This window comes from Macaca nemestrina, chromosome 2, assembly GCF_043159975.1.
Source record: "Macaca nemestrina isolate mMacNem1 chromosome 2, mMacNem.hap1, whole genome shotgun sequence".
NCBI lineage: Eukaryota > Metazoa > Chordata > Mammalia > Primates > Cercopithecidae > Macaca > Macaca nemestrina.
In genome coordinates, this window is record NC_092126.1 from 150,893,968 (window position 1) to 150,921,173 (window position 27,206).

Below are 27,206 nucleotides of genomic sequence, written 5' to 3' on the forward strand. Positions count from 1 at the left end.
CCTGAAACTGGGCCCAAGAGACACTAGTTGGACCTAGCAAAAAGCCAGAGATGAGAGAGAGGGAAAATTTGATTCCTGATGACTTTGCAGTTTCTGATTCCAGTTTCTCAAGAGGTGCAGCTTTGGAGTTCTCTGAGATATTCCTGTATCCTTGCAATAAATTCTCCTTTTTTGCTAAAGTAATTTATAGTGGGTTTCTTTCTTGTTATCAAAGGAACTTGAAAATGCCATTCTCCTTCCCAGAATTACTAATTTTAAATTAATTATATCATTGCACATCTGTTTAGTACTTCATAGCTTACTGAATATGTACCGTCATTAATTATTCTCATCACAACAATGTGAATATTAATGGTTTTTCAACTAGATAAATGAGGAAACTGAGGCCCAGACTCATAAAATGATTGGCCCATGTTCTTAAAGATGTGGTTGATCAGCTTATATGAAAAGCCAGGTGTTATTTTTAGCCCGGTGGCTTCCTGTGCATCATTGCATTCTAAGTTAGCCTAAGGTTGTCACAAAGGTTGTTTTCATAACATAGAGCTTCATCTTCTCCAAAGAAATAGAATTGAGATTATAGGGAAAATCTTTTATATTAAATGCTTAGATAATATAATGAGAAATCTGTTATTCTATTTGGAGGAAAATTACTTTGGGTACAATTTATATGATATCAGTTGCTGTGATATATGGTTTTTAATAACCAACACAGGTGGAGGCTTATAATAAAAGGGTGCCTTGCTATTATAGTAGAAGAATGAAATAACCTGCAGTCCACATTTATCTGTGAATGCTACTCAGTTTTCTTTCTCCTTAGCCTTGCAGCTTTCTTTAAATTAGAAAATTAAATCTTCAGGGTCATTATTTTAAAAGATACTCTATTCTTCCTCTTCCCTGATAACAAATTCCTTATATATTAAGAATTACTGGAGCAATATTTTATCCTGTATATGGCCAGTGATTTAAAGGATGCTTTCCATTTCTGAAATTGCATTAGGAGTACATAAATGCTTTTTAAAAAATATTTATTCAGTAAAGCAAGTATGATACCTATTTGCAACACTAGGCCACATGTGAGATTTTTAAAACAATGAGTTAGTCACTGTCTTTAAAGAGCATATAGCTGATAATATTACCAGCCAATATTCTTTGAATACTTACTATTCGCCAGTCACTGTTGTAAATATTTTAGATCATATGTTAATTCACTTAATCTTCACAACAATCCTGTGAGGTATATACTATTATTATCACCATTTTATAGATAAGAATATTGAGGTACCTTTACAGAGAAGGTAGAGTAATAAGCTCAAGTCACATAGCTAGTAAGTTGTAAAGCCAGGACTAGAATATATGCCTGACTCGCGGCAAAGTTCATGCTTTTTCTTCTTATGCCATGCTGCCTTTAGAGCTGAGGAAAACAGTCTAGTGGGGAGGCTAATGAAATAAACCAGTGTGAGGCGATAAGTTCCTGGAGTAAGGGCAGTCATATCACCACATTTCTTGAATTTTCTCAGTAGTGATTTCGGATACTCTGCTTGTCTCTATGAGCCATGAAAATGTTAGGCAAAATCTTGTGTTTTAGTACATAGAGTAATTGCTTTTTGAACCTAGAGGTAATTATATTTCTTTTCTCAGACTGTGTGTACAAATTTTTGATTACACTAACATGATCACCATGGAAAGTGAGAATGGAGAAAAAAAAGATTTCAAGGGAATCATACTAATAATACATATTCACCTTTTTATCAGTCATTACTAGGTAACATGATCACCATGGGAAGTGAGAATGGAGAAAAAAATGATTTCAAGGGAATCATACTAATAATACATACCTTTTTATCAGTCATTACTAGGTGTTAGACACTATGCTAAGTGTTTTACCTGTTTTAATTTAACCTCACAACAATTCTGTTAGGTAAGTGTTATTACTCACCAAAGCTAAGAAAGGTTAAGTAAGTTGTCCAATCTCACATGGCTCATTAGTGATAGAACTGTGTTTTGAACACAGGTCTATCCCATTACCGAGCTATTTGAAACTGCTTCTGGAAACAAATTTGATGTCACTCAAATAGCCCATATTGCTAGGATTACAACATGTCAAATGCCTCTGTAGTGACAGATGGTTTGGATAACAAGATTGATTAAAGTTAACTTTGACCTGAGAAATTGTGTGGTTTTAGATGGAAGAAGAGGTGTTGAAGGAAGACTGAGCCAGCTGCTGACCAATGGGATAGAATTTGAGAGGGAGAAGTGTTGGAAGTGGAGTTACAGTTTCCTCCCTGATTTTTTCCTTATTAACTTTACTACTCAGTGCAAGTTTGCAACAGGGCAGTCTTGCTACGGTATCTCCTCTGTGATCTAGTCTCCATACCTAGTTAGGTTAATCTGTAAAGTTAAGCATTGAGCTTGATATCAGTGACCCAATTAAGATGGTTTCACTCCCAAGAAAATTCATATAAGAATAACTCTAAGCATGGCCATAGATTTTAATCAAACCTTGCATAGAATTTTTTTCTTTTTTTTAAAAAAATTATTTTTATTTGAAGTTCCAGGGCACATGTGCAGGATGTGCAGGTTTGTTACATAGGTAAACGTGTACCATGCTAGTTTGCCGCACCTATCAACCCATCCCGTAGGTGTTAAGCCCAGCATGCATTAGCTGTTTATCCTAATGCTCTCCCTCCCCCACCCCAACCCCTGGCAGGCCCCAGTGTGTTGTTCCCCTCCCTGTGTCCGTATGTACTCATTGTTCAGCTTCTACTTACAAGTGAGAATATGCGGTGTTTGGTTTTCTGTTCCTGTGTTAGTTTGCTGAGGATAATGGCTTCCAGCTCCCTCCATGTCCCTGGAAAGGACATGATTTCATTCCTTTCTATGATTACATAGTATTCCATGGTATATATGTACCACATTTTCTTTATCTGGTCTATCATTGAGGGGCATTTGGGTTGATCCCGTGTCTTTGCTATTGTGAATAGTGCCACAATGAACATATATGTGCGTGTATCTTTGTAATAGAATGATCTATATTCCTTGGGGTATATACCCAGTAATGGGATTGCTGGGTCAAATGGTATTTCTGGTTCTAGGTCTTTGTGGAATTGCCACACCATCTTCTACCATAGTTGAACTAATTTACATTCTCACCGATGGTGTAAAAGTGTTTTTATTTCTCCGCAACCTTGCCAGCATCTGTTGTTTCTTGCTTTTTAATAATCGCCATTCTGACTGGTGTGAGATGGTATCTCATCGTGGTTTCGATTTGCATTTCTCTAATGATCAGTGATGTTGAGATTTTTTTCATATGTTTGCTGGCTGTATGAATGTCTTCTTTTGAGAAGTGTCTTTTCATGTCTTTTGCCCACTTTTTAATGGGGTTGTTTTTTTTCTTGTAAATTTGTTTAAACTCGTTGTAGATTCTGGATATTAGACCTTTGTCAGATGGATAGATTACAAAAATTTTCTCCCACTCTGTAGGTTGGCTGTTCACAGTGATCATAGTTTCTTTTGCTGTGCAGAAGCTCTTTAGTTTAATTATATCCCATTTGTCAATTTTTGCTTTTGTTGCGGTTGCTTTCATCATAACATCTTTGCCTGTGCCTATGTCCTAAATGTTATTACCTACATTTTCTTCTAGGGTTTTTATAGTTTTGGATTTTACATTTAACTATTTAGTCCATCTTGAGTTAATTTTTGTATAAGGTTTAAGGAAGGGGTCCAGTTCAATTTTCTGCATATGGCTAGCCAGTTCTCCCAGCACCATTTATTAAATAGAGAATCCTTTCCCCATTGCTTGTTTTTGTCAGGTTTGTTGAAGATCAGGTGGTTATAGTTGAGTAGTCTTTTTTCTGAGTTCTCTATTCTGTTCCATTGGCCCTATGTGTCTGTTTTTGTACCATTACCATATGTTTTGGTTACTGTAGCCTTTTAATGTAGTTTGAAGTCCAGTAGTGTGATGCCTCCAACTTTGTTCTTTTTGCTTAGGATTGTCTTGGCTATACAAGCTCTTTTTTGGTTTCATATGAATTTTAAAATAGTTTCTTCTAATTCTGTGAAAAATGTCAATGGTAGTTTAATGGGAATAGCATTGAATCTATAAATTACTTTGGGGAGTATGGCTATTTTCACCGTATTGATTCTTCCTGTCCATGAACATGGAATGTTTTTCCGTTTGTTTGTGTCCTCTCTGATTTCCTTGAGCAGTGGTTTGTAGTTCTTCTTCAAGCGGCCCTTCACTTCCCTTGTTAGCTGTATTCCTAGGTATTTTATTCTTTTTTGCAGTTGCGAATGGGAGTTTATTCATGATTTGGCTCTCTGCTTGCCTGTTGTTGGTGTATAGGAAAGCTTGAGACTTTTGCACATTGATTTTGTATCCTGAGACCTTGCTGAAGTTGGTTATCAGCTTAAGAAGCTTTTGGGCTGAGACAATGGGGTTTTCAAGATACAGGATCATTTCATCCCTAAACAAAGACAATTTGACTTCCTCTCTTCCTATTTGAATATCCTTTTTTCTTTCTCTCGCCTGACTGCCCTGACCAGAACTTTCAGTATTATGTTGAATAGGAGTGGTTAGAGAGGGCATCCTTGTCTTGTGCTGGTTTTCTTTTCTTTTTTTTTTTTTTTTAATTATACTTTAAGTTCTAGGGTACATGTGCATAATGTGCAGGTTTGTTACATATGTATACTTGTGCCATGTTGGTGTGCTGTACCCATCAACTCGTCAGCACCTATCAACTCGTCATTTACATCAGGTATAACTCCCAATGCAATCCCTCCCCCCTCCCCCCTCCCCATGATAGGCACCGGTGTGTGATGTTCCCCTTTCCGAGTCCAAGTGATCTCATTGTTCAGTTCCCACCTATGAGTGAGAACATGCGGTGTTTGGTTTTCTGTTCTTGCGATAGTTTGCTGAGAATGATGGTTTCCAGCTGCATCCATGTCCCTACAAAGGACACAAACTCATCCTTTTTGATGGCTGCATAGTATTCCATGGTGTATATGTGCCACATTTTCTTAATCCAGTCTGTCACTGATGGACATTTGGGTTGATTCCAAGTCTTTGCTATTGTGAATAGTGCTGCAATAAACATATGTGTGCATGTGTATATAGCAGCATGATTTATAATCCTTTGGGTATATACCCAGTAATGGGATGGCTGGGTCATATGGTACTTCTAGTTCTAGATCCTTGAGGAATCGCCATACTGTTTTCCATAATAGTTGAACTAGTTTACAATCCCACCAACAGTGTAAAAGTGTTCCTATTTCTCCACATCCTCTCCAGCACCTGTTGTTTCCTGACTTTTTAATGATTGCCATTCTAACTGGTGTGAGATGATATCTCATTGTGGTTTTGATTTGCATTTCTCTGATGGCCAGTGATGATGAGCATTTTTTCATGTGTCTGTTGGCTGTATGAATGTCCTCTTTTGAGAAATGCCTATTCATATCCTTTGCCCAATTTTTGATGGGGTTGTTTGTTTTTTTCTTGTAAATTTGTTTGAGTTCTTTGTAGGTTCTGGATATTAGCCCTTTGTCTGATGAGTACATTGCAAAAATTTTTTCCCATTCTGTAGGTTGCCTGTTCACTCTGATGGTAGTTTCTTTTGCTGTGCAGAAGCTCTTTAGTTTAATTAGATCCCGTTTGTCAATTTTGGCTTTTGCTGCCGTTGCTTTTGGTGTTTTAGACATCAAGTCCTTGCCCATGCCTATGTCCTGAATGGTATTACCTAGGTTTTCTTCTAGGGTTTTTATGGTATTAGGTCTAACATTTAAGTCTCTAATCCATCTTGAATTAATTTTCGTATAAGGAGTAAGGAAAGGATCCATTTTCAGATTTCTACTTATGGCTAGCCAATTTGCCCAGCACCATTTATTAAATGGGAATCCTTTCCCCATTTCTTGTTTTTCTCAGGTTTATCAAAGATCAGATGGCTGTAGATGTGTGGTATTATTTCTGAGGACTCTGTTCTGTTCCATTAGTCTATATCTCTGTTTTGGTACCAGTACCATGCTGTTTTGGTTACTGTAGCCTTGTAGTATAGTTTGAAGTCAGGTAGTGTGATGCCTCCAGCTTTGTTCTTTTGACTTAGGATTGTCTTGGAGATGCGGGCTCTTTTTTGGTTCCATATGAACTTTAAAGCAGTTTTTTCCAATTCTATGAAGAAACTCATTGGTAGCTTGATGGGGATGGCATTGAATCTATAAATTACCTTGGACAGTATGGCCATTTTCACGATATTGATTCTTCCTATCCATGAGCATGGTATGTTCTTCCATTTGTTTATGTCCTCTTTGATTTCACTGAGCAGTGGTTTGTAGTTCTCCTTGAAGAGGTCCTTTACATCCCTTGTAAGTTGGATTCCTAGGTATTTTATTCTCTTTGAAGCAATTGTGAATGGAAGTTCATTCATGATTTGGCTCTTTGTTTGTCTCTTACTGGTGTATAAGAATGCTTGTGATTTTTGCACATTAATTTTGTATCCTGAGACTTTGCTGAAGTTGCTTATCAGCTTAAGGAGATTTTGGGCTGAGACAATGGGGTTTTCTAAATATACAATCGTGTCATCTGCAAACAGGGACAATTTGACTTCTTCTTTTCCTAACTGAATACCCTGTATTTCTTTCTCTTGCCTGATTGCCCTAGCCAGAACTTCCAACACTATGTTGAATAGGAGTGGTGAGAGAGGGCATCCCTGTCTTGTGCCAGTTTTCAAAGGGAATTTTTCCAGTTTTTGCCCATTCAGTATGATATTGGCTGTGTGTTTGTCATAAATAGCTCTTAGGATTTTGAGATACGTTCCATCAATACCGAATTTATTGAGCGTTTTTAGCATGAAGGGCTGTTGAATTTTGTCAAAGGCCTTTTCTGCATCTATTGAGATAATCATGTGGTTTTTGTCTTTGGTTCTGTTTATATGCTGGATTACGTTTATTGATTTGCGTATGTGGAACCAGCCTTGCATCCCAGGGATGAAGCCCACTTGATCATGGTGGATAAGCTTTTTGATGTGCTGCTGGATTCGGTTTGCCAGTATTTTATTGAGGATTTTTGCATCGATGTTCATCAGGGATATTGGTCTAAAATTCTTTTTTTGTTGTGTCTCTGCCAGGCTTTGGTATCAGGATGATGTTGGCCTCATAAAATGAGTTAGGGAGGATTCCCTCTTTTTCTATTGATTGGAATAGTTTCAGAAGGAATGGTACCAGCTCCTCCTTGTACCTCTGGTAGAATTCAGCTGTGAATCCATCTGGTCCTGGACTTTTTTTGGTTGGTAGGCTATTAATTATTGCCTCAATTTCAGAGCCTGCTATTGGTCTATTCAGGGATTCAGCTTCTTCCTGGTTTAGTCTTGGGAGAGTATAAGTGTCCAGGAAATTATCCATTTCTTCTAGATTTTCTAGTTTATTTGCATAGAGGTGTTTATAGTATTCCCTGACGGTAGTTTGTATTTCTGTGGGGTTGGTGGTGATATCCCCTTTATCATTTTTTATTGGGTCTACTTAATTCTTCTCTCTTTTCTTCTTTATTAGTCTTGCTAGCGGTCTATCAGTTTTGTTGATCTTTTCAAAAAACCAACTCCTGGATTCATTGATTTTTTTGGCGGGTTTTTCGTGTCTCTATCTCCTTCAGTTCTGCTCTGATCTTAGTTATTTCTTGCCTTCTGCTAGCTTTTGAATGTGTTTGCTCTTGCTTCTCTAGTTCTTTTAATTGTGATGTTAGAGTGTCAATTTTAGATCTTTCCAGCTTTCTCTTGTGGGCATTTAGTGCTATAAATTTCCCTCTACACACTGCCTTATATGTGTCCCAGAGATTCTGGTATGTTGTATCTTTGTTCTCATTGGTTTCAAAGAACATCTTTATTTCTGCCTTCATTTCGTTATGTACCCAGTAGTCATTCAGGAGCAGGTTATTCAGTTTCCATGTAGTTGAGTGGTTTTGATTGAGTTTCTTAGTCCTGAGTTCTAGTTTGATTGCACTGTGGTCTGAGAGACTGTTTGTTATAATTTCTGTTCTTGTACATTTGCTGAGGAGTGCTTTACTTCCAATTATGTGGTCAATTTTGGAATAAGTGTGATGTGGTGCTGAGAAGAAAGTATATTCTGTTGATTTGGGGTGGAAAGTTCTGTAGATGTCTATTAGGTCTGCTTGCTGCAGAGATGAGTTCAATTCCTGGATATCCTTGTTAACTTTCTGTCTCGTTGATCTGTCTAATGTTGACAGTGGGGTGTTGAAGTCTCCCATTATTATTGTATGGGAGTCTAAGTCTCTTTGTAAGTCTCTAAGGACTTGCTTTATGAATCTGGGTGCTCCTGTATTGGGTGCATATATATTTAGGATAGTTAGCTCTTCCTGTTGAATTGATCCCTTTACCATTATGTAATGGCCTTCTTTGTCTCTTTTGATCTTTGATGGTTTAAAGTCTGTTTTATCAGAGACTAGTATTACGACCCCTGCTTTTTTTGGTTCTCCATTTGCTTGGTTGATCTTCCTCCATCCCTTTATTTTGAGCCTATGTATGTCTCTGCATGTGAGATGGGTCTCCTGAATACAGCAGACTCATGGGTCTTGACTCTTTATCCAGTTTGCCAGTCTGTGTCTTTTAATTGGAGCATTTAGTCCATTTACATTTAAGGTTAAGATTGTTATGTGTGAACTTGATCCTGCCATTAAGATATTAACTGGTTAGTTTGCTCGTTAGTTGATGCAGTTTCTTCCTAGCCTCGATGGTCTTTACATTTTGGCATGTTTTTGCAGTGGCTGGTACCGGTTGTTCCTTTCCATGTTTAGTGCTTCCTTCAGGGTCTCTTGTAAGGCAGGCCTGGTGGTGATAAAATCTCTAAGCATTTGCTTATCTGTAAAGGATTTTATTTCTCCTTCACTTATGAAACTTAGTTTGGCTGGATATGAAATTCTGGGTTTAAAATTCTTTTCTTTAAGAATGTTGAATATTGGCCCCCACTCTCTTCTGGCTTGGAGAGTTTCTGCTGAGAGATCTGCTGTTAATCTGATGGGCTTCCCTTTGTGGGTAACCCGACCTTTCTCTCTGGCTGCCCTTAAGATTTTTTCCTTCATTTCAACTTTGGTGAATCTGGCAATTACGTGTCTTGGAGTTGCTGTTCTCGAGGAGTATCTTTGTGGCGTTCTCTGTATTTCCTGAATTTGAATGTTGGCCTGCCCTACTAGATTGGGGAAGTTCTCCTGGATGATATCCTGAAGAGTGTTTTCCAACTTGGTTCCATTTTCCCCCTCACTTTCAGGCACCCCAATCAGACGTAGATTTGGTTTTTTTACATAATCCCATACTTTTTGCAGGCTTTGTTCATTTCTTTTTCTTCTTTTTTCTTTAGATTTCTCTTCTCGCTTCATTTCATTCATTTGATCCTCAATCGCTGATACTCTTTCTTCCAGTTGATCGAGTCGGTTACTGAAGCTTGTGCATTTTTCACGTATTTCTCGTTTCATGGTTTTCATCTCTGTCCATTCGTTTATGGCCTTCTCTGCATTAATTATTCTGGTTATCAATTCTTCCACTCTTTTTTCAAGATTTTTAGTTTCTTTGCGCTGGGTACATAATTCCTCCTTTAGCTCTGAGAAGTTTGATGGACTGAAGCCTTCTTCTCTCATCTCGTCAAAGTCATTCTCTGTCAAGCTTTGATCCGTTGCTGGCGATGAGCTGCGCTCCTTTGGAGGGGGAGATGCGCTCTTATTTTTTGAATTTCCAGCTTTTCTGCCCTGCTTTTTCCCCATCTTTGTGGTTTTATCTGCCTCTGGTCTTTGATGATGGTGATGTACTGATGGGGTTTTGGTGTGGGTGTCCTTCCTGTTTGTTAGTTTTCCTTCTAACAGTTAGGACCCTCAGCTGTAGGTCTGTTGGAGTTTGCTTGAGGTCCACTCCAGACCCTGTTTGCCTGGGTGTCAGCAGCAGAGGCTGCAGAAGATAGAATACTGCTGAACAGCGAGTGTACCTGTCTGATTCTTGCTTTGGAAGCTTCCTCTCAGGGGTGTACTCCACCGTGTGAGGTGTGGGGTGTTGGTCTGCCCCTAGTGGAGGACGTCTCCCAGTTAGGCTACTCAGGGGTCAGGGACCCAGTTGAGCAGGCAGTCTGTCCTTTCTCAGATCTCAACCTCCGTGTTGGGAGATCCACTGCTCTCTTCAAAGCTGTCAGACAGAGTTGCTTGCGTCTGCAGAGGTTTCTGCTGCTTTTTGTTGTTGTTGTTGTTGTTGTTGTTTAGCTGTGCCCTGTCCCCAGAGGTGGAGTCTGCAGAGACTGGCAGGCCTCCTTGAGCTGCTGTGAGCTCCACCCAGTTCGATCTTCCCAGGGCTTTGTTTATCTACTTAAGCCTCAGCAATGGCGGGTGCCCCTCCCCCAGCCTCGCTGCTGGCTTGTGGTTAGATTGCAGACTGCTGTGCTAGCAATGAGGAAGGCTCCGTGGGCGTGGGACCCTCCCGGCCGGGTGTGGGATATAATCTCCTGGTGTGCCCGTTTGCTTAAAGCGCAGTATTGGGGTGGGAGTTACCCGATTTTCCAGGTGTTGTGTGTCTCTGTTCCCCTGGCTAGGAAAAGGGATTCCCTTCCCCCTTGCGCTTCCCTGGTGAGGCGATGCCTCACCCTGCTTCAGCTCTCACTGGTTGGGCTGCAACAGCTGACCAGCACTGATTGTCGGGCACTCCCCAGTGAGATGCACCCAGTACCTCAGTTGATAATGCAGAAATCACCTGTCTCCTGTGTCGCTCGTGCTGGGAGCTGGAGACTGGAGCTGTTCCTATTCGGCCATCTTGCTCCGCGCCCCCTTTGTGCTGGTTTTCAAGGGGAATGCTTGCAGCTTTTGCCCATTCAGTATGATATCGACTGTGGGTTTGTCATAAACAGTGCTTATTATTTTGAGGTATGTTCCCAGTACCTAGTTTATTGAGAGTTTTTAACATGAAGGTATGTTGAATGTTCTCAAAGGACTTTTCTGCATCTATTGAGATAATCCTATGGTTTTTGTCTTTAGTTCTGTTTATGTGATCAATTACACTTACTGATTTGAGTATGTTGAACAAGCCATGCATCCCAAGAATGAAGCTAATTTGGTTGTGGTGAATAAACTTTTTGGTGTGCTGCTGTATTCAGTTTGCCTGTATTTTACTGAGAATTTTTGCATCGATGTTTATCAGGGATATTGGCCTGAAGTTTTCTTTTTTTGTTGTTTCTCTGCCAGGTTATGATATAAGGTGATAATGGCCTTATAAAATGAGTTAGGGAAGAGTCCCTGCTTTTCAATTGTTTGGAATAGTATCAGAAGAAAGGGTATCAGCTCGTTTTTTACCTCTGGTAGAATTCAGCTGTAAATCCATCTGGTCCTGGGCTTTTTTTGGTTGGTAGGCTATTTATTAATGTCTCAGTTTCAGAACTTGTTATTGGTCTGTTCAGGGGTTCAACTTCTTCCTGGTTCAGTCTTGGGAGGGTGTATGTGTCCAGGAATTTATCAATTTCTTCTAGATTTTCTAGTTTATTTGCATAGAGGTGTTTATAGCATTCTCTGATGGTTGTTTGTATTTCTGTGGGGTCAGTGGTGATATCCTCATTATCATTTTTTATTGTCTATTTGATTCTTCTCTCTTCTTTATTAGTCTAGCTAGCAGTCTATATTATTTTTTCAAAACAACAACAACTGGATGCATTGATTTTTTTTTTTCTGAAGGGTTTTTTGTGTCTCTGTCTTCTTCAGTTCCACTCTGAGCTTGGTTATTTCTTGTCTTCTGCTAGCTTTGTGGTTTGTTTGCTCTTGGTTCTCTAGTTCTGTTAGTTGTGATGTTAGGGTGTTGATTTGAGATCTTTCTAGCTTTTTGATGTGGTCATTAATGCTATAAATTCGCTTTTCAACCCTGCTTTAACTGTGTCCCAGAGATTCTGGTACATTGTCACTTTGTTCTAATGGGCTTCAAAGAACTTCTTGAGTCATTCAGGAGCAGGTTGCTCAATTTGCATGTAGTTGTGTGGTTTTGAGTGAGTTTCTTAATCTTGAGTTCTAATTTGTGCTGTGGTCTGAGAGACTTTTTGTTATGATTTCAGTTCTTTTGCATTTGCTGAGGACTGATTTACTTCTAATTATGTGATCAATTTTAGAGTAAGTGCCATGTGGCACTGAGAAGAATGTATATTCTGTTGTTTTGGGGTGGAGAGTTCTGTAGATATCTATCAGGTCCCCTTGATCCGGACCTGAGTCCAAGTCCTGAATATCTTTGTTAATTTTCTGTCTCAATGATCTAATATTGATAGATCCCACTAGAATTTTTTAGGGTACTTGCTGTTCCAATTGTGGTGGAAGAAAAATGTTAACAATCTGAAGGCCGATAGTTTAGAAAACAATATGATTAATTAGTTATCTTTTTTTAACAGCATCACCTGCTAATGTATTTTCACTGATGAGAAGATTTTATCACATCTGAATTTTAGATTTTAGTGCTTTTTAAAGACAATAAACAACAATGTTTAGTCAAAGGGTTATCTGCACTTTTAACCTCATATGGTGCTGGGCATATAAATGCATGAAAAATGCTCATTGAATAAACAAGTGAAAATCTGCCTTTTATTTATGCATGCACATTTAATTGCCTTTCCTAATGCATTGCTATATGAATGTCCATAATATCAAGTCACAAAAAGAGCAACTTAAAAGGAAAATGAAATACTTAATATTACCTTCTGTTGACTTCTGAAGGAATGAGCTATTGTTCCAGATATTTTGTATTTCCATAATAAAAAGGTAACTGAAAGACAATTTGCTTTTTTGGCATTCCTTATTTTTGTGCACATTATTAGATTGTTCATTTTAGATATTTGAGCTTTCAGCTCCTTTCCTTAATTTACTTTTTTTTTGTTATCAGTGCAAATTGCAAGTGTTCTGAAAGAATATTTGAGAAGGCAATTCAGACAGTGATCAGTCCTTTGTAATAGACCCAAAGAATATGTTTTGTACATTTCTGGGGTTGGGAAAGTTCTGTAAGTGAAATAATGATTTCTAACAGTGCTTGAAAATTAGAGAATTAGAATCCCAGAAGTATTTTTCTCAGTAGCCATCTAATCCATCATTCTTCTACCACATAAGCCCCCTCTTCCACCAATCCCCAGGTTTTCCCTGTGTTCACACTGCTTACTTGAATATCTATATTGATTTGTAATTTCTTTTCCCACTTGTCTGTATGTCACTCTTACTTCAAGGCCCAACTCAAGTATTAGTTCCTCTAGTAAGCTTTCCTATACCTCACGTTGTTCGTTCTTTGTGTGCTTATTGGTTTGTCATTAACTTTAGTATTTGCTCTAAGGGGTACAACTGAAGGACCAATGGGCAGAAACTAAGGAAGACAGAATTAGGATCAGCAGGTGTGTTCGGGATCCCCAGAACCACCCCCATTTTTGATGATTCACTAGGGGAACACCTAGGGCTCAGCTTATAGTCACCTCTAAGATGTATTACTGTGAAAGGATACAAAGCAAAATCAGCAAAGGGAAAAGGAGCATTTGGCAAAGTCTAGAGGAAATCAAACATGAGCTTTCAAGGGTCTTCCCCTGGTGAAGTCACATAGGATGTATTTAATTCTTCCTAAGTTGCGACAAGGGTAAAATGTCTACCAGGGAAGTTCATTCGACTCAGAGCCCAAACTTTTTACTTGGGCTTGGTCACATAGATACCCTCTGCCTCTGTCATAGACACCCTAGCACATACCAAAATTCCAGACCCGCAGGAGGAAAGCAGGTATTCAGCATAAAGCACATTGCATAAAGAGTTTAGACACAGTGAATCATTCTTATGAGTCCTGAGAATTGTATTATCCCTCCTGAAATCCAAGTTCTCAGATGCTGGCCAAAGACCAAATTTACAAATAGGCTTTTGTAAAGATAGCAGTCTCAAACTTGCTATATTAACTCTTTTCTGCAAAGTTTGGTATTAGGAAGGCCTTTCCAAAGTGCTAACTTCAGAAATAGGCTGACTTAAGAAGTAAATATTACCTTTTACTAAAAGGCATTTACAAATAAATTGTGTGAGAAGTTTTAGAGGATGTATATCCATTGCTCACTGAAAACTCACTGTTATTCAAATCTGGGGCTTTTATAATTCGCTGATATATATTATAGTTTCTTTTTTTAAAAACCATGTTACTCTTTTATTATACAGAAGAATGGCTTTGAGTTAGAAGTCAGGATACCTGAGTTTTGATGTAGTATTGTCACTCTTCACCTGTCTCCTTAATACCTCTTATCTATTTATAAAGGAGTTGAACTTTTTTATTTCAGAATTTTCTTCCTAGCTCTCATATTTCTGCCCCTTGACAGAGTCCATTGGATTTCTTTGATTTTTAAAAAGTTCTTAATTATACCAAGTAGAAAAACCTACTTTCCTATAATATTTAACCATTCTTCTTATTTTTTTTTTCCCTGAGACTGAGTCTCGCTCTCTTGTCCAGGCTGGAGTACACTGGTGCGATCTCAGCTCACTGCAACCTCTGCCTCCTGGGTTCAAGTGATTCTTCTGCCTCAGCCTCCTGAATAGCTGGGATTACAGGTGTACACCATCATACCTGGCTAATTTTTGTATTTTTAGTAGAGATAGGGTTTCACTATGTTGGCTAGGCTGGTCTAGAACTCCTGACCTCAGGTGATCTGCCCACTTCAGCCTCCCAAAGTGTTGGGATTACAGGCGTGAGCCACTGTGCCCAGCCTGTTGTTTTTAATTAGATCTTTTGGAGACATCTCTATTTTTTACCTAGGATGTTTGTGAATAATAGTTCTGTCTCTCTTTGCATTGGTGGTAACAAATCTTGCAGACTAAAATTTGAGTTTAGCTTCCTACCTAGGTTTGGTGGAACTGCAGTGGTGAGGAATGGGAAAACTCAAGGAGAGAGCTAAGGATAACAGGAAAGTTTATTCCTTCCTCCCAAAGTTTCTCCTTAAACTTGGAAAGTCTTCAGGGTTAGGAAAATCCTTAGAAAACACCAGAAGTGATAATGTTCATGAAATTCTTTTTTTTTTTTTTTTTAATGTTCCTGAAATTCTTATGTCATTATAACTTCTGTTTTTGTGGACTGTCATGATTCTCCGAGTATAAAGAGCCTATGTGTGGGCTGCTGCTCCCACTGAAGATGGCACTTTATCATCTGTTCTACCCAGTGGTCTCTGGTGAGAATGATGGAGCCTAAACATCTGCTAGTTTTAATCTGTCTGGAGACAGGAGCCCTCTGAGATTGAGGAAAACCTAGTTTCTCCATCTGCCTAGCAGAATTACCACAGTATCTCCATTCAATCCCATATGCTGCCAACACTCTACCAAGTAAGAAATGACCAAAGTTAGGAACAGAGAAATCCTTAGAGACCATATAATGTGTTTCATGGGTTGGGATAGGGAAAGGAGAATGCTGGAATAGTCCCCTTGTTCATACACATCTCTCCCCATTCTTATAATTTAGAATTCCTGTTTATGGCATCTCTGTTAGGTAGCCATATAAGGTTTAATTAAAACTCTTCATTGATCAGGATTTTATTTCTGTCCCTAAGCCATTTAATCACTTTGAATATATTTTTTATAATGTTGAGATGAAAACTACCTCCCTATAATACCTAACCATTTCTGATTTTCTTAATTATATCTTTTGATATTATTCGGACTACTCCATCTTTTTTTCCTGAGGAGCCCTTTAAAATGTTAGAGAGTTTTGTTCTCTTTTTATTAATTAGTATTGTTTTATACACATAAAATGGAGGAGGGAGTGAGAGTTTAGAGTTTGTGTAAGTGATCAAAGCTGTTATCAACTTAAAATCACCTGTTATAAGATGTTTTATGTAAGCCTTATGATAACCACAAATCTAAAACTCATAGTAGATACACAAAAGATAAAAAGAAAGGATTCAAGGTATACCGCTATAGGAAATAATTAAATCACAAAGGAGGACAGCAAGAGAAGAGAGGAACAAAGGGTCTACAAATTAACTAGAAAAAAAAAAATCAACAAATTGGCTGTAGTAAGTCCCTACCTAATAATAATAATAATTTTGAATTTAAATGGATTAAAGTTTCTAATCAAAAGACAACGAGTGGCTGACTGGGTAAAAAAATACATGTTGCCTACAAGAGACTCACTTCACTGTTAAGGACACATGTAGACTCAAAATGAAGGAATGGGAAAAGATATGCCATGCAAAGGAGCAGAAATAGCTATACTTACATCAGACAAAATAAACTTTAAGTCAAAAACTATAAAAAGAGACAAAGAAGGTCATTATATAATTATAAAGAGGTCAACTCATCAAGAAGACATAGCAATCATGTATATATTTATTTTCCCTTTTAATTTATTCTTTGATCCATTGGTTGTTCCATATATATATATGATTGTTATGGAATATATATACACACACACACATATACATACACTCAATGTCAGAGCACCTAAATATATATGGTGAATATTAAAAGATCTGAAGGGAGAGATAGACTGCAATACAATAATAGTAAGGTACTTCAATACCCCATTTTCAACAATGGAGAGATTATCTAGACAGAAAATCAATAAAGAAACAGAAGTCGTATTGCGTATCTTTTCCAACTACAGTGGTATGAAACTAGAAATTAATAACAGGGCATCTTGGAAAATTAACACTTATGTGGAAATTAAACAGTATGCCCTGGAACAACCAATGGATCAAAGAAGAAATTAAAAGGGAAAATAAAAAATATTTTAAGACAAACAAAAATGGAAAAACAGCATATCAAAACTTATGGGATGCGGCAAAAGCAGTCCTGAGAGGGGAAATTATAGCAATAAATGCCTATATCAAAAAAGAAAAATCTCAAATAAACAACCTTACATTATACCTCAAAGGAACTAGAAAAAGAATGGAGTAATCCCAAACTTAGCAGAAGGAAGGAAATAACAAAAATCAGAGCAGAAATAAAATAGAGACTGGAAAAATAATAGAAAATATCAATAAAACTAAAAGTTGGGTTTTTTAAAAAGATAAACAATATTGATGATATTTTAGCTAGACTAACAAAAAGAGAAGATGCAAATAAAACCAGAAATGAAAGAGTGGACCTTATACCTGATACCACAGAAATACAAAGTAGCACAAGAGACGTCTATGAACCATTATATAGTAACAAATTGGATAACCAGAAGAAATAAATTCCTAAAAACCTAGAACCTATTAAGGTAAATCAAGAAGAAATAGAAAATCTGAACAGTCAGTAACGAGTAAGGAGACTGAATAAGTAATAAAAAGTCTCCCTTCAATGAAAAGCCCAGGACCTGATGGTTTCACTGCTGACTCTACCAGATATTTAAAGAACTAATACCAATCCTTCTCAAAGTCTTCCAGAAAATGGAAGAGGAGGGAATACTTCCAAACTTGTTTTACAAGACCAGCATTACCCTGATGCCAAATACAGACAAGGACACTACAAGGAAAGAAAACTACAGGACGGTATCTTTGATGAACATAGATGCAAAAATCCTCAACAAAATACTAGCGGACCAAACTCAACAACATATTTAAAAGATCATTCACCATGATCAAGTGGGATTTATCTCTGGATGCAAGGATATTTTGACATATGTAGATCAATAAACGTGATACAGCATATTAACAAAATGAGGGACAAAACCCACATCATCATCTTGATAGATGCAAAAAAGCACTTGACAAAATTCAACTTCCTTTCACGATAGAAACTTTGAACAAATTAGCTATAGAAAGAATGTAGTTCAATACAATAAATGCCATATATGACAAGCCCACAGCTAACATACTCAATGGTGAAAAGTTGAAAGCTTTTTCTCTGAGATCAGGAACAAGACCAGGATGCCTACTCTTGCCACTTCTATTTATCGTAATACTAGAATTCCTAACCAGAGCAATTAGGCAAGAAATGGAAATAAAAGATATCTAAATAGAAAAGGAGGAAGGGAAACTGTAAAACTCCTAAAAGAAAGCATAAGAGAAAAGCATGACATAGGTTGAGCAATGACTTCTTGGATAGGACCCCAAAAGCACAGGCAACAAAAGCAAAAATACATAATGGGATTGAATCTAACGAAAAAGCTACTGTACAACATCGGTTGACAAACACTTAGATTGTTTCCATATCTTGGTTACCGTGAGTAATACCAAAGTGACCATAGTGCAAATATCTCTTCGACATACTGATTTCAAATCTTTTGGATATATACCCAGAAGTGGGATCGCTGAATTGTACAGTAATTATATTTTTAGTTTTTTGAGGAACCTCCATAGTGTTTTCCAAAATGGCTATACTAAATTACCTTCCCACCAATAGTGCACCCTTTCCTTCACATCCTCACCAACACTTATCTTTTGTCTTTTTGATAATAGTGATTCTAACAGGTATGAGATGTTATCTCACTGTGATTTTTATTTGCATTTCCCTGATGATTAGAGAGATTGAGCATTTATTCATGTAGCCATTCATGTGCATTCTTTCTAAAAATGTATGTTCAGGTCCTTTGCCCACTTAAAAAAATTGGGTTGTTTTCTTGCTATTGAGTTGAGTTCCGTATATATTTTGGATATTAACCCCTTATCAGATGTATGGTTTGCAAATATTTTCTCCCAGTCAATGGTTGTCTCTTCACTTCCCACTGGGTCCCTGCCAGGACACCTGGGAATTGTGGGAGCTACAATTCAATATGAGATTTGGGTGGGGACATAGCCAAACCATATCAGTATGCAATCATTATCTGTCAATTAAACATTTTAAAGAAAAAAGCTGGGTACAGCAGCATGTGCCTGTAGTCCTAGCTACTTGGGAAGCCAAGGCAGGAGGATTTCTTGAGCCCAGGAGTTTGATGCTAGCCTGGGCAACGTAGTGAGATATTATGTTTAAATTTTTTCTTTTTTAAGAAAAGAATCTAGCAGGAATGGTTAATTTGGAGGAATCCTGGGTTATTTGTGTTATAGCGGGCTCTAGGGAGCCTGAAGGCATTAAGTATCTAGGGGGAGTCAAGGGAAGATAATTGAGGAGTCAGAGAGAGTACAGAAAAGTCGGCATGATGTCATAGAGGTTGGCTGTTACCCAAGGTTAGTGGGTGTAGGGGGAAATTCTGAGCTGGATTCAAGACTTTTGAGATTTAGTCTTGCCCTTATTCCCAAAGAGTTCTGCAATTCTGGACAGTCACTTGTAGTGCTTCATTTTCGTATCTACAACATGAAGGAGTTAGATTAGATAGAATTCAGTGAGCACTAGGTACCCCTGAAAGCCCTCTAGGCTGTGATTACCAAGAAATAGACTAAAAGCATTTTAAGATAATTTCTGCCTAGATATCTGACTTGGCCTCCAGGAGACACATTTCTCTGAGACTAGCAAATTTAATTTTGAACTTTTTTTTCTTTTGATAGCTACTTGGCCCTTATGAATTATTAAATCAGCAGCTCCTTAAGAAATCCACACCCAGAGCTGATGAAGAGAGGAAGTCTCTAGGGCTGTGGTCTTCAGAAAGCTTAAGCCATTTTCTGCAAATGTGTTATTTATAAATGACTGTGAGGGAACTCTAGCCTCTGACTTTATGAATGTATAAATGAAACAGGTCATACCTAGGATCCCATGGGAGTGTCAAACACAAACAATAAGTTCATGTAAGTTAGAGCAGTCCCCAAAAAGAGATGACACAATGTAGTAGAAGGAATACTAAGCTGAAGAGTCTGAAGACCCAAGTTTAAATTTCTGGCTCTGCCACTTTCTTACCAGTAAGATCTTGAGCTAATGAGTTCATTCCTCTGTGCTTCAGGGTCTTCAGCTATAAAATAAGACAGTTGGACTAACTTTCAAGTTTTAGTAACTGAGGCTTGGCAACTTAGAAGTAAGAGAATGGAGCTAGAAGCCCATGAACAGGAAGTCATCTGTAATGACATCAAGGATAGCAGGTTATTCCTGGCCAAGAGCCTGACATGAAACTTTACTTCCTATTGTTCCTTGGCCTAATTGATGTTGTGATGCTTTATCTGATTGTGCCACTGACAGACTGGCTAGGGAATGTTTTTCTAACTTTTCCTCTACAGTTACCCCAAATGATAGAGAAAAGTGAATCCCAAGGTTTTGCAGGAGAGGACAGCATAGCACTGAATGGTTTGCTTTGAGTGATAGATATATTTAAAATGTTATAAGACAAACTCATGTACATTTGACATTCTATTCCATAATATTGTGTCCCATAATGTAGTTAGTTTGTTTTAGTATCAGCATGTTTTAAATTGCTTTTAGGGAAATGGAAATTCAAAACTTCCTTCCTCTATCTCTTCCCCTCATAATTTTGGTAGATAAAGGGCTTAAGTCTAGAAGAATGGTCAACACTAAACTGTTTATAATAGTTTGTTTTCCAAGATGGGATTGTAGAGAACTTTTAAGTTTATGTTTTTACATTCCTTGGGCTCATTACAACTATATACTAAGAAAAATCATTGTGTAAAATTGGTACTGCAAGAGGAATCTCTATGGGTATTCTGTGGGACTATGTATTTTTTTCCTCATTACTCTTATTTAAGGAGCATGGAGCTACAAGAAGATAACAACCTTGCTCTAATATTTCCTCAGAAATATTTTGATAGTTTATAAGCTAAATGATAGCTTGTAATGTTAGCGTTTCCCAAACTGTTTGCTGTGATCCATATGGGAAAATTTGATTAATTAGCTATGGAGAGATGGAGAAGTAGACTGATTATTATAGCCTTTTTAAAAGGTAACAGACCCTCACAACTCAAGTAATTCTTGTAAGTGAGACCCAGAGACGGAAAGTGACTTATTTGAAATCACATCCAATATTAGCAGAAGAGCTAGGATTTGAAGCCAGGTATTTTGCCTTGTCTCAGAACTGTTAGCATTTACTTAATTTGGGGGTATTTTTAAAATTTGAACGGATTATGGGTATTATTTATGCTAGGAATTTGCTTCTGTCAAAATAGTTAAGCTCAAGACTTAGTGGGAACACCAACAGTGGTCTACCCCCTGTATTTTGTTCCACACTCAACATCTCTGCAGGCTGTCTATTGGAATAGAGGGTTTGACCACCAAATAAATGCAAGCAGCCTATGTACAACTGTTTTCTATAAAGACTTACTTGGATATTGAGAGCAGGTGTGTTTATTGCAAAATGAATGTTAAGTCTTCTAATAACTTCTGAATTTGCGTTCAGAACTACTTTGACCAACTTACAAAATAATTGCACAAAATGTAGATAAACTATCAATGGAGGAAGATGTCACTAAAACAGGTAATTCAGGCAGATTACTACAGATCAGTCCATTCTTCTTTTTGCCAAAGAAAATTCTTTTTTTTTAAAAGGTGTGTTTTTCACCCAAATTTGCTGTCTTTGACTCTTCTTGCACATTTAAGGTCGATTATCAGAGGATACTTGGAATCTGAACTTTTTTAGACTGTATGTGAGGGAATAATGGAAAATATTTTAATTCCTTCACTATTAAATGGAGCACCAAATGTTCAAACTTTCCTCACTATACTTTTAAGCATAATTTCTAAAGATAATTAGGATTTAGATTTAAGTATAGAAAAAACTGTATGTTGCTCTTTCCTTAAGAGGTGGTTAAGATACAATCATTGCTTTCCAAGAGCTCATTCTAGTAGGGAATACAAATGAGAGCAATTCACCTCTCATCTGTGAGAGAAAGGCTTATATAGAGAGGTATGGGGAGCAAAGAGGAAGAAGTTAGTTAGTTTACCTGGAGGGGTCATATCTAAATGGCTTTGAAGAGTGAGTAAAATTTCTCTAGACAAAGGAACTATTATTCCAAGCAGATCTTTCTGAGCTCCTGTGAATTCAAAACACTTATTAGCTATACCATGTATTTGGCATCCCTGGACCACTCATATTATTTCATTTCTCATGCCTTATGTCTTACATCCTCAACCAGATTCTAGGCTTCGTGGGGGTCAAATACTGTGTTTCGTATGTCATTGCATTGTTTCAGCACTGACTCTGAAGTGTTTCAAAATGTTTTGTATAGTTGGTACACAATTAATGTTTGTTGATTGACCACCTGAACATTTGAGAGGTGGAAGAAGGGATTGTTGAGCCAGAGTTCGAGGTGACTTTGGCATAATCTTTTAGGTTTCTTGATCAGTATTAAAGACCCATTGGATCTCTGAGAATAGCTCTATCTATAACGTTTTTCCTTTTTCCCCATTTTCATTACTACCCTCACTGGGGGTCCTCTGTAACTTCTCCTCCCAGGGCCTGTAAGCCATCCTAATTACTTTTTCTCTCCTACAGGGTGCCTTTGACCTTAAAGTTATTATTTCTCCTCTTTGGGTGTCTGTGTCCTCATTAGTAAAATAACATCAATGTAATCTTTAAGTTTCTTTCCAGCTCCAATATTCTGTGATGCCATTGTCCAGAATCTCTACTGAATGGTGAAGCAAATTATGTATCACATTTTTTGTTATAAAAATCAAATTGGTTTATTGAACAGATTCTGGAGAATAAAACATTCAAGCCTCAGCCTTAGTGGGCATTATTAGTATTGGTGATCTCTGTGGGTGTTTAATCAAAGAAAACTGTGGACATAGGAGTGGTAGCATTTGTCAGTGTAAGCTGCAATGAAGAAATGCAAGGTAGAAAAGATGATTGACATCATTAGACCCACTTTGACAAGTGTGATATTATTTTCAGGGTGCTCCCCAGCATCTTGAGTTATTTTTGTCTCCTGTGGGTCAGAGTCTGGGGCTTGTTCTCCTCCCCTGGTAAGATAGCTGGTTTAACGATGGCTCTGCCATCACTGAAGGACATTTGGTCTTAATAATGGGCTTAAATTTTTCTTGGTTCTGTTGGAACTTCAACTGTAACAAGGAGACTTAGTAGTAACAATACTTTGATGTGGGAAAAAGTAAGCACCTTTTGCTGAAATCAGTTGCTCTCATCACTGACTCTGAGCATTTTATTTTCCTTTCCACATTAGCATCTTTTTTCTGAGTATCCTGCTGTTCTTGCTGATATCCTTACTCTATATCCTAACTGTTCTAATGGGTACTTTTCAAAAGTACATGTCTATCCTGTGACTGCCCTTTCTCCTTTCTTTGAAAGTCTTAGAAGAAGCCTCTGCCCTGCAATTTTTTTGTTTTTTTGAGATGGAGTCTTGCTCTGTTACCCAGGCTGAATGCAGTGGTATAATCTCAATTCACTGCAACCTGTGCCTCCTGGGTTCAAGTGATTCTTCTGCCTCAGACTCCCAAGTAGCTGGGACTACAGGTGCATGCCCCCACGCCCAGCTGATTTTTTGTATTTTTAATAGAGATGGGGTTTCACCATGTTGGCCAGGCTGGTCTCGAACTCCTGACCTCAGGTGATCCGCCCACCTTGATCTCCCAAAGTGCTAGGATTACAGGCATAAGCCACCATGCCTGGCCCCTGCAATTTAATATTTAGTCCTCTACTGTCTAATATTATTAATCTGTTTTATATGTGTTCATTTTGTCTCCTTAAATAGATTATTTGCTTCTTGAGGGCAAGGAGTAATCTTTGTTCATTTCTGTAATCCTGTTGTCATTGGGTTGGCCCCAGAAACAGGATGGAGAAAGGAGTGAGAGAGTGTAAAAAACAACATTGGTTGAATTCATACCCTTTAGTAGGCACTGTGATATGTACCTTATATTTTATAAAAAATTTATAACAGCCTAAAAATGGGAAATATCAGTTCCATTTTAGTCCTGAGGAGACTTGGCCTCAGAAAGTCTAGGCAGGGTGCCAGAGGCAGTGTGGATTCAGGCATATTTGGTATTAAGTCACCTCCATCTATGCCATTTACTTTTTGTGTAACCACGGTAAGTAACTTAGCCATTCTGAGCCTCAGTTTCAAGATGAGGGGTGAGGGTAATACCTACTCTGTTGGGCTCTTGTGAACCTTAATAAGAAAGATAAGGTATTTAAGGAGGCTTTGAGTGCCTAGCACATAGAGTATCTCTAAACAATACATATTTGACAATAGAATGGACAGGATTTGCTACTAGATTGGTCATGATGCTCAAGGAGAGAAAAGTAAAGCATGACTCCCAGGTGTCATCTTGAACATTTGAGAAGAGTATGTAATTCACAGAGAATATGGAATGCTAGAAGAAAAACAGGTGTGGAAGGGAAATATTGAGTTTAATTATGATATGTTGAGTAGGCAATTGAATTTATAAGTCTGGAGCTCAGAGGAGAGATCTGAGACAAAGATACAGTGTAAATCTTAGAGTTGTTGGCCTACATGTGGTGACTGATGTTTGTAGATAGAAAAGAGAGAAAAGGCAGAGTAAGATGGCCTAAGTTCTGAAGAACTTCAGCAGCAGCAGACAGGTTGAAGAACCAGGAAACTAGTTTCACAAAAGCCAATGGAAGAAAACATTTCAAGACATGATGTCGCTTTGTTCTCACCTTCCACTTACTCTTCAGCTCACTACAGTCTGGATTCTGTACCATTACCCTCAATTACACTAAAATAGCTCTTTTTTAAAGGACCATCATCCCCTAATTGGACAGATTTGGTGGGTATTTATGTATCTTCATTGAACTTGTTCTTTCGCCATCATTCAACAAAGTTGACCGTTCCTTCTCCTTTACCCCACCTTAGTGGCTGCTGTTGTTTAGTATCCTTTCCTCATTATTCCCCCAGTACCTGATCTCTAAGTGTTGGGATTTCTCAAGGCTCAAAACAGAGCCCTTAGTTGTTCTCTTTCTGTACATTCTTTTCTTGGGTGATCTCAGCCATCACCATAGATTTCCTACCATCTTGGTCTTAATGACTTCCCAATTTTTTATCTCCAGTAAGACCTATCCTTGAACTTCAATTATCTGCATGACATCCCCACTTACAGTTCTTATGTACACATCCAAAACTGAACTCTTGAATTTTTCCTCCTTCAAACTCATCTCCTTCCCAGCACTACTTTTCCATCTCAATAAATAGTACCAACATCCACCCAATCAAGCTAGAACCTTGGGGTCACTTTTGACACCTTCCCCTGCCATTCATGACATCAAATTTGACACTATGTCAAATCTGTTACATCTTTAGAATCTATCTCATATCATCCCATTTCTCCTAGTCCAGGTCGCCATCAGTATCACCTAGAGTCTTGAAATTACTTCCTATCTTAAGCTTTCAGCCTTGCTTTCCTATAAATCTTTCTCTAGTCCAGGTCACCATCAATGTCACCTAGAGTCTTGAAATTACTTCCTATCTTAAAGCTTTCAGCCTTGCTTTCCTATAAATCTTTCTCTGTACAGCAGGAAAAGAGATCTCCTAATTAAGCATTTTCATATTAAAAGATTCTTGTTGGCTCCTTCAGAATATTACAGCAGGTCAGGGGGTGGCTTAGAAGAGAACCCAGGTGTTCTGAGAACCAGTCCAGAGCTCCAGAGGACATCCTCACTAATAGGATTCCAAGTGACATTTTCTCAAAGTTAAATGAGAATAAAGCCCATGACTTTTCTGTTATTCTGTTAGTTATAAGACTTTTGGTACTAGATTATATTATAAAATTCATTTGTGATCATCAGCTTCTGTTTATGTTTGTGATTTTAATTCACTATGTAAAATACATTCATATAACTAAAGGAAACTATATCTAAAGAACTAAAGGGAATATGAGAATGATGTCTCCCCAAATAAGGAGAAAGAGTGAATGAGAGTGAGCGTGTGTGTGTGTGTGTGTGTAACTCTCTCCATATATAGTAGAAGTTTTGCAGTTTAAAAGTTAATAACAAATGAAAAATTTACTAGAGAGGTTAAATAGATTTCAGCAGGAAAAAATAATGAACTTGAAGGTAGGTCAGTTGAGATTATACAACCTGGGGAACAGAAAGAAAAAAATGTACAGAGCCCCAAGGATCTATAGAGCACCATCAAGTATACCAACGTAAACATACTGAGAGTCCCAGAAGAAGAAAGGAAAATAGGAGCAGAGAGAATATTTGAAGAAACAATGACAGGAATCTGCCCACATTTGATGAAATACAAGAATTTATTCATCCAGATGTGCAGAAATAGGAACACTTTTACACTGTTGGTGGGACTGTAAACTAGTTCAACCATTGTGGAAGACAGTGTGGTGATTCCTCAAGGATCTAGAACTAGAAATACCATTTGACCCAACCATCCCATTACTGGGTGTATACACAAAGGATTATAAATCATGCTGCTATAAAGACACATGCACATGTATGTTTATTGCGGCACTATTCACAATAGCAAAGACTTGGAACCAATCCAAATGTCCATGAGTGATAGACTGGATTAAGAAAATGTGGCACATATGCACCATGGAATACTGTGCAACCATAAAAAGGGATGAGTTCATGTCCTTTGTAGGGACATGGATGAAGCTGGAAACCATCATTCTGAGCAAACTATCGCAAGGACAGAAAATCAAACACCGCATGTTCTCGTAGGTGGGAGTTGAACAATGAGAACACTTGGACACAGGGTGGGGAACATCACACACCAGGGCCTGTCGTGGGGTGCAGGGAGTGGGAAGCGGGGAGGGATAGCATTAGGAGATATACCTAATGTAAATGATGAGTTAATGGGTGCAGCACACCAACATGGCACATGTATACATATGTAACCTGCACGTTGTGCACATGTACCCTAGAACTTAGAAAGTATAGCAATAAAAAAAGAATTCATTCATCCAAGAAGATCAATAAACTCTAAGTAGGATAAATTTTTGAAAGTTTGGACACACCATAATCAAACTGTTGAAAGCCAAACCCAAAGACAATCTTGAAAGTAGCAAAAGAGAAGTGACTCATGGCTGGGCGCGGTGGCTCAAGCCCGTAATCCCAGCACTTTGGGAGGCCGAGACAGGCGGATCACGAGGTCAGGAGATCGAGACCATCCTGGCTAACACGGTGAAACCCCGTCTCTACTAAAAATACAAAAAATTAGCCGGGCGCGGTGGCGGGCGCCTCTAGTCCCAGCTACTCGGGAGGCTGAGGCGGGAGAATGGTGTGAACCCGGGAGGCGGTGCTTGCAGTGAGCCGAGATAGCGCCACTGCACTCCAGCCTGGGGGACAGAGCAAGACTCCGTCTCAAAAAAAAAAAAAAAAAAAAAAAAAAGAAGTGAATCATCATGTAGAAGAGATCTTTAAAAACATTATCAGCTTATTCTCATCAGAAACCATGCAGACCAGAGGCAGTGGGATGACACA

The 27,206-nt window shown here is 38.2% G+C and overlaps 1 protein-coding gene and 1 pseudogene across 2 annotated transcripts in view; both read left to right on the top strand.

Annotated features, from left to right (window-relative positions):
• Nucleotides 1–27,117, top strand: part of LOC139362013 (actin, cytoplasmic 2-like) — a 46,678-nt pseudogene extending 19,561 nt beyond the window's left edge.
• The window catches only part of LOC105477724 (synapsin II), a 196,703-nt gene that overhangs the window by 66,717 nt on the left and 102,780 nt on the right, over nucleotides 1–27,206 (top strand). The window lies entirely within an intron of this gene.